This window comes from Amblyomma mixtum, chromosome 2 (assembly GCF_055824585.1).
Source record: "Amblyomma mixtum isolate Tamu chromosome 2, ASM5582458v1, whole genome shotgun sequence".
Classification (NCBI taxonomy): domain Eukaryota; kingdom Metazoa; phylum Arthropoda; class Arachnida; order Ixodida; family Ixodidae; genus Amblyomma; species Amblyomma mixtum.
The window spans coordinates 60115598-60131958 of record NC_143013.1 but is presented as its reverse complement, the minus strand read 5'-3'; the positions used below and the strand labels follow the sequence as shown (position 1 = coordinate 60131958).

General features: G+C 47.1%; 1 non-coding gene across 1 annotated transcript; it reads right to left on the bottom strand.

Annotated features, from left to right (window-relative positions):
* Positions 1-13672: 13672 nt before the first annotated feature.
* TRNAG-UCC (transfer RNA glycine (anticodon UCC)) lies at positions 13673-13744 on the bottom strand. The gene has a single exon. It is a non-coding gene; the product is annotated as a tRNA-Gly (tRNA).
* Between the last annotated feature and the right edge of the window lie 2617 nt (positions 13745-16361).

The window sequence follows — 16361 nt, the reverse complement described above, 5'->3', positions numbered from 1 at the left end:
GTCTGTGTTTGTTACGAGAGGCGTTTCTTGTAACTGCAGATTGCAGACTGCAAAATTTCATTTACGAAGGTTTTAGTATAGCGAGACGAGCGCTGAAATGACCACCATAAAGAAATCTGATCGAGTTGCTTTCCACTGCCCACAGGCGCCGAAATGAGCGAACATATAACGTTTCAGAATAGAGACACGAGCTCCGGAGAGGCAAAACAAGCAAAATAGTAATAAAGCAGTTTTCACAAACGGATCCGATTGACCCCGCTAGAACGCATGAATGTCTTATAAATGAATAACTAAAGGGCTCATCGACGTATAACATCGAATAGACGACTTGCTTTCGAGAAAAAAAAAACGCAATGCTGTTTGGTTAACATTCTTGAGATGGAACAGCGCGAACACGATGAGGAAATTAAAAAAAAAAACTATAAACTAAGAAGACGCTGTGTGCGTATGTGTGCGCGTCTGCTGTGCCGTGTCCTTCCATGCGTGAAGAATGATATAGCGGGCTCGTTCCTAAGACGCTCAATGCGACGAAGTCCCGCGCCACTCTAATGACGGTGCGGCGAGCCCTCAACATTCAAGCGTAGAAGGCACAAACTGAACTCGCGCGCACTCAACTGTTCACAGAAGCGAGCCGCTTTCGGGGAACCAGACGACTTATTCGTCTGCACACTCGCGTCCCATATACATCCTTCCAGGCCCCGTACTTCGCGACATAACGACCTCGTCTAGCGCAGTTCCCGAAAAACCGGGGCCACTCAGTCGCAGCATCCGCCAGAAATATAAATGATAACTAAAACGCCACTCTTCGCGCGTGCGTTCCTTCTCATTGACTCCAGTGGCACCCAGCGCGAAGAAGCCAAGGACAACGGCCGATGAACCGGCATCAACCGAGGGCGCGCGTGCCTCAATTAAATGACGGCATATCTCGGGAGGCCAAGGCGCGACAGGCGAGCCGAGAGTGTTTGCAAACCAGATCTTAATCGTGGGCGAAGACAGCGAGAAGTCATCTCCCTCTCCCTCCCATTCGAGAGGGTCCCGGATATCTCGTTGCACCTCATCCGCTTGTGAAGCGCTGCCTGAGAGGAGGCAAAAAGAGCGCGTCGAAGTTCATTTCATCGCTGTCCCTTAAAAAGTGGTCTGTAGACTGTCTATAGACTTCTTTAGACTCCGTTGCCTTCCTATAGATATTCATAGCATATAGACTATCTATAGAGTGTCCATAGACAAAAGTCCACTAAAAGTGCGTGGCCATAAACCTCTATATTGTCTACAGACTGTCCGTAGAGTTTGTATTGCCTATAGAGTAGTCTATAAGATTTGTCTGCGGAAAGTCTATAGACTTTTATAGCACGTATTGGTGGGCGACTTACTGAGCGACGCCGAAAAAGTAGACGGCAGACGAAGAGGAAGACACGAGACACACGTAGGCGCTCTGTGTGTGTCTTGTGGCTTCTTCTCCGTCTGCCGTCTGTTTTTTGGTACCTTTTAACACACTTTACAGATAAAAGTCTATGGGCAGTCTATTGACTATGTAGAGAATTTTTTCGCCAGCGTCTCAATCGATGCACGACTGCGTCGGATCTCCCTCCTCGTAAACATGTGCAAGATGCTACATGAGAAAGCGACCACACAAGTCCGTCTCCTCTTAGGAAGGAAGTGCCTACCCGACCCATGTTGGGAACTCTCCGTTTCTGTTTCGCGTCACCCTTGTCACTTTTACGAGAACCAAGAATAAGATCTTGGCCTGTGACGCCACTGCAAAAGAAATGTAACGAGAGCGGTTTGGCATGAGTGGGGGCGCGCAGCATGATTTATATATTTCAACGCGTCTAACGTAACTTCAGTGCGAAAATTCAAATGTATACTGAAAAAAGAGAAGAAATCTCGAGACTCGAGGCCTTGCGCAAGTGCCAACTCTTCATGTTAGTGTCCCGTGCTTTTGTTTTTGCTTTTTTAGCTGTTTACTAAGCGAAATATACTAAAATGAACTTGACTAAAGTTTCATCTTGTAAAATTGAAATACTCACGTGACCTGAAGCACGAAGTATCCAGTCGGTATGCCTTTTAGGCGACCGGTATCTGCACTGCAGCTCTGGAGCGGTGGCATTCTCATATGGTGAACAGAGAGACATGTGCCTCATGCGCCTAGATGGCTACTCCAGATGACAATGACGATGACTCATGAACTGATATAAACACTTGCACATGCGTCACGCACAGTAAAATACACGCTCAGAGATATATATTGCGTTGCTCAAAGGGTGCCGATGAGTCCTACAAATAAGGTAAAGTTGTTGTTGAGGGCGCCTGATTAACTTCGATCACCCGGGCTTCTTCACTACGCATAAAAATCACAGCACATGGGCGTTTTTTTTTCCCCTCTTTGCATTAAGCCAACATCATAATACGGCCGCTGTCGAATCTGCATATCCGTGCTCAGCAACCCAGCGGGACCCAGTAACCAGTGAGTGGCAAGTGATGAAATTGGATAACGTGCACAGTTAACATCTACGAAATAAGAAGTGTCCAAAATCATAAATATCCACGCGCAATTCGTTTCCAAATTCGCTCAAAGTTAGTAGCAAAAAGAGTACGACCGATGATTACCAGTGCTTTTGACAACGGTTGGCTGAGAAATTCGCTATTACCTGTACCTCTGCGATGGTACATACACTGATACTACCGTTCGGCTATAGCACTGATACCGCGGCAAGATGACACTCCTCTAGCAAAGATAGCCACGCGACTATCCGCGCTGCATGTGGGCTACAGGACGAGAGTGAAGAGAGTTGCTTCTCGTCAGGATTCAATTGATGCTGTATCAACTACTTTTCCCGACGCAAGTACTGCTGCAAAAGATGCTCGTTGTGTCGCCGACGGCTCAAGGAACAACCAGGCGGAAGCACAGTCGGAGGGAATATCGTGCGATCGTTCTGCAGCTTGTCAGACGAGGGAAACCACAGCAAGTAATTTAAATTCTAGCAACGAAAACCAAGCGAAAGTTACGGAATATTTCAAATTAGTCCCGTGCAGTAGTCCGTATTGCATGTTGCTAACAAGCTGCCCTAAGTGACTTCTCATACACATCAGGAGTTGCTCGATACGCTCTCTTTAGCAAGAAAGGCTAATTCCGGCTGCTCATTTATTTCTGAAACAGTGGAAAGGGGCAAAAACTTAAAGTAAACAAATATCGCTGTTGATTATAGCGTATTACGCCCAGCTTTTCCTGGATGCTGTCTAGACGGCACGACTTAAAAGCGTCCACTCTGACTATTATGTCGCTCGTTACCACAACGCCGCATGCGTTCTGCACCTGTTCTGCGACACCTGTGGAGAAAGTTCTATATCCTGATGCCTATATATATCCTCTCACTCCATATCGTACCAAGACAAGGAAATGGCGAGGACCTGTGCACGTACGCATAAGCACCACAGCCCACGTACAGGCCGTGCATCGTGGCGGCCTGCGTGGAGCTTTCAGCGTGGAGCATTGGGGGACCCTCTGTCTGGGACAACTGCACAAACTTTTCTCCGTTCATTCATGCGACTGGTGCAGGCCTGTTTACTATCAGCCATCTTCACAGCCAGACCCTGCGTAACAACTCCTCCCGTGAAAGAGAGAAGAAAGACAGACTGAAGAAAAAAAGTGTAGGAAGGAAATCAGGTTTCGAGGATATTTCGACAGCCCGCAGCGGCCAGTCACCCACCCGCGTAGGTGTCGTTTCACATCTTCGTATACTGCCACCAGATTAAAAAAAGAAACGTGCTTCGCTGCCTCGTACTATAAGAAGCGGCAACCTTGGCTGCCTCGCCTTCACTCACTAGCTAAGCCTGGATATCTGGGAGAGATAGGGGGAGTGTGTCCAGAAAAGCGGGTCTCGAGAAACCGAATATCGCCGGCAACCGGTCCGAACCGCTTCTCAGTGGGATGACCGGATAACCGCCACGAACTGTATACAAGCATCGTTACGCTTTACCGCTATCTGCGTTTCCGTTTTCGTGTCAGCGTGGCCTCATGCAGCGACGACGCCCTGGATCTCTGATTCCACTTCCAGTGGATTTCCTGCAGAAAGACAAGGGAGAGGACGAGCCCCCGCGACCGCACTGGGGAAAACGCCGCTGCATGCGGTAGAAGTTTTACAACAAAGCAAGCTAGTAAAACTGTGCAAAGAGAACGGGATGAACCTGGGCCAACCTTTGGCCTAGGTTGGCTATAGTGTGTCCACCCTAGGTGGGCAAGGTGGGCCACCCTAGTCCGACCGATTTTTCGCTCGCAGCGCCGCCGCCAACGACGACGACGACGACAGATTTCGTGCAGAACGTGAGCCTTAACTCTATCGCGTTAAAAGGACTGCTGCTGCCAAGAGATACGTAGTATGCAAGCTAAATGTTTCGTCAAGCTTTAGAACGAAGTTGAAGAAATATTGAAGAAATATTATAAACAATGAGTGAAGCCAGCGTTTTTTCTTTCCATGTATTTTTGTGTCTTTGTATGTGTTTGTAAAAGAGGCTTGGTGCTCTGAATATTGTTGCTCTATGTACCCATTTATGTCTTTCTAATTTCATGAGCTTTTATATGTATGTAATTAATTTTAGTTATGCCTGCAATTTTCTTTGAAACTGAATTGCATGGATCCCAACTAGCTTTTAGCTAGGGATCCAGATGTTTTCACAATCATGCCTTGTATTTATGTTAAGAAATAAAATTGAATCAAATCAAATCAAATCAAACGGCTGCCAAGGATAAGTCTGTGGGGGGTCATCTCGAATGCATCCTTGCGCGCACAGCCAGCATTGCCATTCTGTTCCTTGAGTTTTAAAAGGCCCAGCTTATGACTCATCTGCCGAACAGGCTTCTTCAGGAAAGATAGAGCAGTGCAAACTACGGACTCGGACAAAGTGAGGGGACGGGGCGAACGCTGGGTAATAAGCATTTCTCGCTCGCTCACTCACTCACTCACTCACTCACTCACTCACTCACTCACTCACTCACTCACTCACTCACTCACTCACTCACTCACTCACTCACTCACTCACTCACTCACTCCCGTCCCCTCTCTTCGCCCGTGTTTGTAAATTGCACTCCTGTATACCTCCTGAATATGCGCCAACATGCCCGGCTACAAGTTCTGCTGAGACCTAATCAGGCCTCGAGTGATTATTCTCGGTTTTTAAGGGTAAAAAAAATGCACGTGCGGTTCTAAAAAGGTTCTCGAGATGTAGAGAAGCTTCGAGACCAAGGAGAGTGAACTTTTATAGCTCGAAGAAAAGGTGCACATAGATTGCTTTCGAAAATAGTACAGCAGTATGTTATGCGAGTGTTCTAAAATAAATGTAATTCGGAAATTTCGCGCTTCTTGATCACTGTTAAGTTTGATTCTGAAGACGGCTGAAAAGGGACAAGGACAAGGAAGGTACAGGGAAACAGCGGGAACTGTTCCGTTGTTTTCTTGTGCCTTCCTTCTCCCTTTTGCGCCGTCTTCAGAATCAACCTTACAGCTATGAACCAACCAGCCCAAACCAAAGTACTTCTTCATCACTGTGCGTCTCAAAACCTTCTTACTGTCCTTTGTACCACAAATGTATCGGGGAGCGCAGGCGTCTCATTGCAGACAGGTGTGTCGTATACTCGGTTAGCACAGCAGCTTTAAAAGCGAGAATGGAGTTCAAAGCTGTAATATATGTGCGATTAGACTGAAATTACACCACAAAAACAGGAAAAAAAAATGGTTCATTCGTTGTCCTACTTTCGCACTACCGTTGCCTTCGAGCAAAAACAAAAGTAACTCAAATGAAAAGGAAGCAGTCTAGACGTAAACTGCCGCACGCGGTGTTCCCAGGGTCGACATACGTGAGCGAGATGTCGATGGGGAGCAACTAATTCAAAAGATCCGCGACAAACGACCGCGTGGCTCCCAGCTTCCGGCGGAGTCCCGACGTAGGAGGCATTTGAGTTTCGCCTCACGTCCGCCCCACTTTTCCGCGCTCGCTTCATCCGCCCGCACTGCCGGATAGCAATTTCTCATGTTGCGTATTTCACGCCGGGGCGCAATTAGAAGGAAAAAGAGTGGGCGGAGGTGAGAAAGAGGGGCAAGACGCGAAGTAGAGAGAATACTGAATGATGCACTCCAAGGTCAGTGTTAAACAGCGCATATCCGATACATCGGAAAAGAACGAATAAATGGCAAATGCCCCATCAAAGGAAACCCTCCAATTGATGGCGTCGACCTATTGCCATGAGACTCAAGACGCTACGGTCAATTGCCTGGCACCTGCGGGAATGGTGTCATAACAACGGGTCGACGCCATTGGTTAGTAGGCCTCCATTAAGGGTTATTTCTTATTTCTTCTTAAGATGTATCCGACGGTAGTCGACAGACCCCACGGTCTGACACCGACTGTCATACGCGCCAAAGCGAAATTCGCGAAATCAACGCAGTTTTAAAACAGACCTCAAGAAATGGCATTCTGATAAACGTTTGTTGTTGTTGAAGGGATTTTCGGACTCGGCAGTGTACATGTGGCTGTAGGCTACCCTTACAAGAGACAGGTAAAGCCAATATAAAGTTTTGGGAAATGCATGGGCCACTCAGTTGATGGTACTAACAAAAAAAAAAGTGTACACAGCCGACAGCGTTACTACAACTACAGTTGTTACAGCGACGTATCAGGGAAAGGCGACTGCGCAGATCCGCTCCTGGAGAAAAACGAAAGGCGCGGTAGCATTCGGGCACTCGAACTCGATCGCACTTATCATTGCGAGGAGGAAAAGGCAATGAAGAGGGGAAATTAAGGCACCTGCATATTCCTGCAGTACAGTACGTCATCCAGCAATCGCGTGTATGTCATCTTTCAGAAGTTTCTTTTTTTTTTCCAAAGACATCTCTCAGAACTACATGTCAGGACACAGCTCCCACTGGACCCCCATGCTCGTCGTGGGCAAATGTGCTCATCGGGTTCTCCCGTGCAGGCCTTCTAGAATACTGTAGGGACATCTCGGTCGAGCCGTTCTGTGAAGTGTCGCTGAGCGACTTTGAAAGCGACAGCGTTAAGGAGTTCATGCCACAGAAAATCCGGCGTTGTCGTCGTCATCGTTGGCGTCGTTCACAGTGAGCGAAAAATCCACGAAAAATCCCCAGAGAAGCAACCTAGCTATAAGAGGCAGGTGAGCCACCTAGGTCACATAATTTATTTATTTATTTATTTCATAATACTGCAGGCCGCTGCTTGGCCCAAGCAGGAGTGAACTTACAATGTTACATAACCGTGCGGCATCATCATAATCTGCACACCGGATTGTGAGGAAACTGCGCACCGTGGCATGTGGCAGTTCAGTTTATGATTGGTCGCGAGAGGTTCCTTGGGAAGAGCAACTTGGGACAGAAGCCCTATATAGGTGGCAGCACCTGCCACCGCTGGGAAGTGGCGGCAGCACTACGTAAAGAGTGGTATGAGGACTCCCAGAAATCTGTGAATGTAAAGTAGAGAATTACCGATTCCGCATATATGGGCATTAACGCTATCGCGTCCTACCCTTAGGGCGGAGCTTGAGTGTCACAATTTGAAAAGACTAAAATGAAAATCATACATGCCGACGCAGAAATGCAGGATCACAATATAAGACAACCTGCAAATTTTTCTATTCTTCCTTTGGAATTCAACATTCTAACCACAGCTGCCTGCATTCTAACCACAGCGCCTGCCACAGCTGTTATTGCTTTAGATAACTATACCTATGCGCACGATGACGCAGCTAAACAACAGAGAGCAAGTGCTTTTACTAACAACACAAGTACAGCCTTTGTCAAAAGTTTAGAGCCCAGGAGGTTTGCTTCAAAGCACTTTTGTGGCGCTCCTGTAGCACTCATGGAAGTCCTACGCATCGGAGGGAGCAGGACTAAAAATCTTCTTACCTTCAGGAGATTTGGGACACTGAGCTCGCATTACGAGCAAAGCAGTGTGGCCCAGAAGCAAACCCCCTGGGCTCTAAACTTCTGACAAAGGCTGTACGTCTGGTTCGGCCCGATCAAACAGATCACTGCTCATGAAGACGGTCGCGCTAGTTTTCTGTTTTTGTGGCGGCGAAGGCGGGCGGAATGCAAAGGGCTCCTTTTTGGCGCGAGCAGCACGGACAAAGAGGCCAAATTGCGCCCGACGAGAGAAAGACCACAACAACGATAGCTGGCGAAAGTGTTTTGAAAACAGAATTTCGTTTCCTTGTTCCGTGGGGCTGCCCCCGCATCAGTCATAACCTTCATGCGCTTAACATGTTAGCGGAGCACGCCGCAGGCCAAGGCAGCCAAGTTAACGAGGCTGGCGATAGTCCAGTCCACGCAGCTTACAGAACGAAGCAACCAGCTGCCAGCGCTATAAACAGTTTTGTTGTAAAGTGCCACGTAACTTCATGACAATTGCATCACAGCCGTCATCTATGACTTGTTTTGACTTATTTTAACATATTTATGCATTTGTTTACCCTCAGGGCCAGATGCATCAAAGAGCGGTAAAAACAGAGTAAACCGTTATCCAAGCAAAGCTCTGCTAATCATACAACGTTCGCTAAAGAATTGCGAAAAAATTGGTTATCATCGACTAAGACCATTTCATTGGGAAGGTGGTTCCATTCGTGAGATGCAAGAGGAATAAATAACTGAAAAAAAAAGTTTTTGCGTTAAAACGACGGACACCGACTTTGCGAGTGTGGCCAGTGCGATGGGAACGAGAGAGCAGTTCAAGAATTACTTCGCTACGGACTACGAGACGGCGGAAAATTTATGCAATAAAGTTTAGCGCGAAATTTACGGCGAGACTATATACCTATTCGCATTTGCCTGCTTGGAAGCAGCCATATTTCCAGTGGGCGTGCCAGCAGGGTTGTGATTGGCGGATTTCATACAGGGATCTACTGCGCATACGAAGCATAGTCCGACACGCACGCACGCTCAATCAAGCTGTAGACAGTGAAAGGATCAATAAAGACGGAAGCGTCTGACGACGCGTACTCAAGTCTATGGTGTATTAGTATCATAAAAAGCAGAAGTTTAAAGGAAGATAGAGCACTGCCAAAATTACGATGAAGGTAACCTAGCCTGCGATTGGGATTATTGGAATTATTGAAATTTTAATTAATGTGGCTAGTTCAGGATAAGTCAGCTGTTATATAAACACTGAGGTACTTGTAGGAGTTAACGGATTCTAAAGCAATGATATTTAAGTAGCAAGTAGAGGGACTGGAATCTGTACGAGACACAAGCACGGCTTTGGATTTATTGGTATTCAGTTCAATTCAGTTTTTGCCATTTGCCATGTATTACATCAGTTCTATACAACAGTCAGATCTTTTTGCAGAACAGTGGCATCATTATTGTTATTTCACTAAAAAAGCATGCAGCCGTCAGAAAAAAAATACGACCATCACAGCTTACTCTAGAGTCTAGACGGTAGGTCATTAATATAGATAAGGAATAAAAGTGGCCCAAGAACAGGCTCTTGCGCCACACCAAAGTACACATGCGCAAGCGGGGAGTGACGGTCGTAATTACAAAAATAAGCTGCAACAAGCTGTGAGCGATCAGTAAATAAAACATTTAATTCATTTCAGAAGACTGCAGTCGTTACTCAGCTATTTTAACGTGGGAAGTAGGAGCTTGAGAGAAGCCTTGTCCAACGTTTTAATCTAAATACACAGTCGACACGCGACGGACGATCTAAATGTTGTGTAGTTTATCTGTGAGGGGTAAAAGCTGAGCTGAACATGAATATGATTTTCGAACAATGATGCCATGCTGAGCTGGGGTGAGAGATGACTTAGATACTGGGGAGTTTACCAACTACGAAAAAAATACGAATGACATATGCGAATGACACATTCTAACAGCTTACTGCAGGTGCTGTTGAGAGAAATGGGCCGGTATAGTAATCTCGTGGTTATTTTTAACGCCGGGTTTACTCAAGGGGACCACCTTCCCTATTTCCCAAGCAGCAGGAAGTGAACATGCATCAAGCGATGGTTGCAACATCCTTGTTAGGATAATGTAACTGTGGGCACATGCACTTTTTTAAAAACTCGGCTCTATCGACGCTGTAACCGGGAGAGGAGTGATTAGTTAGGTTATCGATTAGCTTAAAAGTGCCTTGAACGTCGGCGATGATTCTGGGCGCTTCAGTGTAGTTGTAATGGTTTGTTGGAGGGGGAGGATTGTTTGAAACACTACAGAAGTTTGGTTTATGAGGATTTAACGTCCCGAAGAGACTCAGGCTATGCAAGACGTCGTAGTGAATGGCTCCGGAAATTTCGACCACGTGGGGTTCTTTAATGTGCACTGACAACATACAGTACGCGGGTCTCTAGAATTTCGCCTCCCACGAAATTCGACCGCCGTGGCCGGTATCGAGCCAGCGTCTTTACGGTCAGCAGCCGAGCGCCATAATCACTGAGCTACCGCGACGACCTCGAGAGAAGTTTTTCATGAAGGAATAATTAAGAAGGGTCGCACACTGTCTTGCATGAAAAGGATGATGGGATCAATCTTCGGACTTCGATATCTAAGCGTATTTCTTGGAGATATTAGCACTGAGGTCGGTTAATTCGTGAATTCGATTTAGAGGGCTAGGTGTTTTGTATTCGTTATGCTATCTTTCGTAACTAGTTTGATCTTAACATGTTTATTTACCTTTGACACACGCGCGTTAAAGAATAATGATAGCACGCAGTGATCGCTCATGTTAAGAATGGTAGTTTACCAATATCCCTCAAGAAAATAGTATATAACAGATGTATATCTTACCGGCACTTATCTGTGAGGCACAAACATGGAGGCTAACGAAAAGTGTTCAACTTAAGGAGAGCACACCGGGCTATGGAAAGAAACATGATAGGTGTAACGTTAAGAGGCAGAAAAAGGGCACACTGGGTCAGGGATCAAACACGGGTTAATGACATCCTAGTTGAAATCTAAAAGAAGAAATGGGATTGGGCAGGGCATGTTATGCGAACTCCAAAGGAAGGGAAGCGTAGCAGGGTGTTGCAGAAAGTTTGTAGGTCGGGTGAGATTAAGAAGCTTGTGGGGATAGGGTGGCCGCAGCTGGCACAAGATAGGATTAATTGGAGAGATATGGGAGAGGTATTTGTCCTGCAGTCAGGACGTAGTCAGGCTGATAACGGTAATGATGATGATGATGATCGCTCAGGCCCGGTAAGTATATCACAGAAGATGCGTACTCAGAGTGGCTATCCAGAACTAAGTCAAAACCACTTCAGCAGTTTTATGCAGCTGTAATACTAACTGGAAGGCCGAAGATGTAGAGTACAAGTCTAAAAATTCCTCGGCCTCCTCAGTAAAGGATCACAAGAGAGGTGTCTGTGAGTTCAACCCAATATGAGAAAAGTTAAAATCGCCAAGAAGAAATAAAGGTGCAGAGCGAAAGCCTGTACGAAGCATGTAACAATTGCGCCATGAAGTTCGTTGTAAAAAGTAGCTGACTATGAGGTTGAACAGTCAAAGACACCGAGGATTACTTTTTCGTTCCCGAAAATGAGTGTTTACACTAACTTTCTGTGTTTCGTGCCTCTTTTTTCTTTCTCAACTATCACAGAGTTTATTTTATGTGTACTTGCAACCGTATTTGTACCTCCCGGCTAAAACCTTCATGCAGCACTGGTTGCAAAGTTCAGAGTTACTAACGCGGAAAATGTGCCTTATTGTCACTCGTTGTCATACGCAAGGAAGCCAGCTTCCTTAGCTGCTCTTCCAAATAAAATTAATTTGTCTCCCCGATTTGACTACGCGCATGCGTAATGGAAGTTAGACCTAGATCATAGGCCACGCATCTTACGCATCTTACGCAAATAGCAGCTTACGCGTCCAGTGAGTAGCGCGTTCGCAAAAACACAGCTTAGGTATGAGCGCGCGAAAGAAAAATCGTGATATTGAGTATACCTTTCGGCAGGACATTACACTGAGCGATTCTGAGAACAAAAATAAAGCATAGCCTGCACACCATAAAATTTTGACATTTATATATGCGTATAGTTGCCGAATTGCATGCCAGAAATTACGGCGCACATACTTTCCCTTTCGCCAAGCAAGCTTTCACCTTCTATCACTAAAACCGACCGTAAAGCCAGCTTTACAACGAAGGAACAGCGCAGAGAACTGAAAGGTTCGAAAATAAAAAATAACACCAAGCTCGCGACATAAATCTTACATAAAAAGCAACTGCCGGCGATAGGGAACGACAGACACTAAAAAGTACAGTTAAGAAAAAGCGCTTGCTGACATATCCATGTGTGTCTGGTCCAGCTAACGCCTCGAGCATGCGTATGCACACCGCTGGCGACCAAGTCAAGTGGTGTCCTAGAGTAAGCGATTCCACCCACAAGTATTTTGTTCTCAACAAATGTTTTTCTCTTCCTCTTAGCTTGATTCCAGATAAAAGAAAACTGAAGTCAATTTCTTCTCGGAAATTATAGTACAACGCGCATTGTCCGTAAGTACACCTGGCAACCCTGCTTCTTAAATCCGATTCTAATGTCGCACCCCACACAGCCGTTTACATCGTAGTTGAAAAGACAAAGGACGTGTGCCGTGTTAGGAAAGCAGGGATAGCATAATAGTCAACGCTTAGTTAAGAAAACTATGCGAGGAAGTCCTCTAACTTAATAGGTAATATATTTACAAGCACATTCTTTATTGAAGATTCTATATTTAAAAAAAAAAAAATATCATGGTTTTTCCCAAAGGCACAGTTCGCTGGTTGTAGCGCTTAAGACCGATCTAGATCAAAGTACTAGCTACCAATCCTTGACCCTTCCCATTTCGTGTATTTTTTGCTGAGACTCCTCATCGACTTGACCCGGCATTATTTCAACGAAGCGAAGCTGTAGAGCAAAGAACAAACATTCGAAAAGTATGGAGGAGGAGACGATGTCACAAGAGCGGCTTAAAAGCGAGCGCGAGGCGTCGTTCTCTGTCGATCCGGGTCATATTTCGGGGAACTTTCGAAGTCTAACGTTGTGGACGCAATTTGTTTATTTTAGTTATAAATAAGGCAGTACGCTGGAAACGATGCGCTTAAACAGGGTTTCTGCTGAGAATGCTCGCCAGCAATATTGTTTCTGTGTATGCGGCCTAGAATGAGGGGCCATATATCAAGACCTGGTTGTGACCCCTGCCTGCTCGAGCAACCTACTGCCAGAGTCTCCGCAACGATCGCTAATCACATTTAAGGTCTGAGTAGATCAAGTTTTTTTTCCTCCATGGGGGCACCATCGCCATGCAGTCCGAGATTTTTTCCATCTGGATAGCCTGCGCCATCCAACGGCAACATCAGAAAACTCAAGCGCATCGGCGCTCGCTAGCCGTTCGGGTCTTTTTCTTCAGCATAATCTGTTGACTGCTCTGATCGGATCCACCCGACGTATGCCAGAAAAAAAAAAAATACATCGAATCCGTCCTATCTACATTTAGCCACAGCTCAACTGTATTTAGAGCAATAGGCAGCCCATTCATGTGAATCTGCATGCAACGAGCTAAATCAAGAACTGCTTCTACTGCGGATGCAGCGTTGACCAACGGTTTAAACCATAGTCAATTTAAACAGTCACAGGTGCGCGAAGCTATATGCAAACGCGTAACCCAAACAACGCAGGGCTGAAAAAAAAAAAAAAACATGCGTCGGCCGGGAATCGAACCCGGGTCAACTGCTTGGAAGGCAGCTATGCTAACCACTATACCACCGACGCCCGATGAAAAACGACGGATTTTATACACGGGAAAACACCTGATAGATCAGAGAGTCTTGCATAAAGCAGGATGCCTGATAAATCCAGTTTTAGTGAGTTATTGCTCGGTGTGAGAAGCGGGTTAAGTTTCAATCTTGCCTAATCGCATACAGACATGGAGCACATAGCGCCTTCCATTTTTGCCGACAGACTAGACTAGACAACGTTTCTCTCTGCAAACTGCTGGCCTAATCGGGCGCAAGCATCGCGCACAAAGTAACATATTATGGTCTGGGTTATTGGAGAAACTACCTAACACCGGCACAAGCCTGGATTGTGTTAAGTTAACAAAACTGTTACCGGCTCCAAGTACCGTTTCCGAAGAACCGAGCAAACGACAAAAAAAAAAAAAAGAATCGATCAGACATGTTGCGGCACCTGTCGGACGAAGAAGCAACCGATGGCCCAGTTGGGCGTATGGGAGCTGCGCTATGCGCGGTTCTTTTAAAAATTGCGATCACATGGCGGAAACCAAACTGCAAACACTGTGGCCAATGTGCTACCTACGATCACATCCTGTGGGGCTGCAAAATAGAGCCACCTCCGGGTGATCTAGTTACAGCTCCTTCTCTCGAGCGGTGGGAGACCGTGCTGGCTAGCTCTGACCCCAGAACGCAAGTTTTGGCGGTGGAGTGGGCTGACAAAGTCGTCGAGGGCTATGTACTCTCGACCACTTAACGCGACCTCTTGCCAAGCTCTTTCCGGCGAATAAAATGTTTTACAATCAATAAAGTTCATTCATTCAGGGTTTTTTGATACCAGAAGCGATGACTCTTGATTGTGGCTTCAAAATTAAACAAGCAAACGAAGCGTAATCTCCAGATTTTCAGAAAAAGTAGTGTTATAGCGGGACAATCTTTAGGGCCAAGCAACCCTGAGCTACCATGTGTCGCGTGTTGGCGGCTTCCCCGCCAGTCTGTACCCTGCTACCAGCAATAAAGGACGTAACATATAATTGGCGACGAGGTAAAAATGGCAACTGCGCTGGGCACGATTGGGGAATTCGTTCCAACAGAGGCGGCGTCTTGGCCCTTGTATTTGGAGCGCCTCGAATTTTTCTTTCAAGCAAACGACATCGACGGTAACGAGAAGAAGCGAGCAACGCTCTGCAGCGTTTGCGGCCCAGCAACGTATGCCATCGTTCGCTCCCTTTGTTCTCCGGATGCGCCGTCGGCCGTGGCCTACGATGAGATCGTCAGGCGTCTCTCAAACCACTTCTCGCCGCGACCGTCGGTGACAGTACAGCGTTTCAAGTTTGGCACACGTCAACAGCAGCCCGGTGAGTCAATTGCCGACTACATCGCAGAATTGCGACGTCTCTCGGAACACTGCGATTTCGGTGCGTCGCTCGATGACATGTTGCGCGACCGGCTAGTGTGCGGGGTGCGAAGCGAGACCCTTCAGCGTCGGTTGCTGGCGGAGCCGGAGCTTACGTTTGCTACAGCTCGGGAGAAAGCCATTGCAATGGAATCTGCGCAGCGACAGACCGAGCAAATTCGCGGCAGTGCCGCATCGTGTGAAGTTGGCAGCGTGAGCGGGCAGCGTTTCGACCCGTGTGTTGCGAAGGTCTCTGCGCCAGTGACAGCCAAGGAGGGTACCCATAAGCAGGCTGGTTCGCCTGGAAGCACAAGCGTATGTTTCCGCTGCAAGGGTGCGCATTCGCCAAGCAGTTGCCCATTCATGAATATGCAGTGCCACTTCTGCAAGCAACGAGGGCACATAGTGAGAGCATGCAGGAGGAAGGCGGCAGCTCGCGCTTCGGCTGAACCCAACTCTCAGAACAAAAAACGGGCCAGTGGAGGCCGTCACAAGAATACTGCGTCGGACGTTTACGACGTGTTCGTGCTGTCTGGTGAAGAGCCAGCCGTGAGAGTGGAAGTGCGCGTCAACGGAAGTCCCCTAGAGATGGAGGTGGACTCTGGTGCAGTGTGTTCAGTCATCAACGACCGGACTATGCAGAAGCTGCGAATATCGAAAAGGGCGTTGCGCCCAAGTACTCTTCATCTCCGAGCTTACAATAACAAGGAACTACGAGTGTTGGGTGAACTGACCGTGAAGGTGGAATTCAAGGGGCAGGAACATCGCCTGCGATTGGTGGTGGTTAAGGGTGCTAGTATCGGACTTCTCGGTCGGGACTGGTTCAAGTCTTTGGGAATAAGTCTGAGTGGTGTTCACAGTGTGTACGAGCCGAGTCGAACTGGCAGTAGGGGAACAACAGCCTTGCTCAAGAAGTATTCTTCAGTCTTTGAGCCTGGACTTGGGACAAGTAAAGGGCCTCCTGTACGCATAGAGGTGAACCCGGCAGCTCCGCCGCGATTTCTGAAGCCACGACAAGTACCGTTTGCATTGAGACCGAAGGTGGACGAAGCACTGGACAAGTTGGTGAGCCAAGGCATTTTCCAGCCTGTGCGGCACTCGAAGTGGGCAACACCTGTCGTTCCAGTTGTCAAAAAAGATGGATCGATAAGGATCTGTGGGGACTACAAGAGCACAGTCAATCGTGTAGTGCAGTGGGAGACGTATCCCCTGCCGACACCGGAGCAGCTGTTTGCCAGGCTGGCAGGTTGCTCGAAGTTTT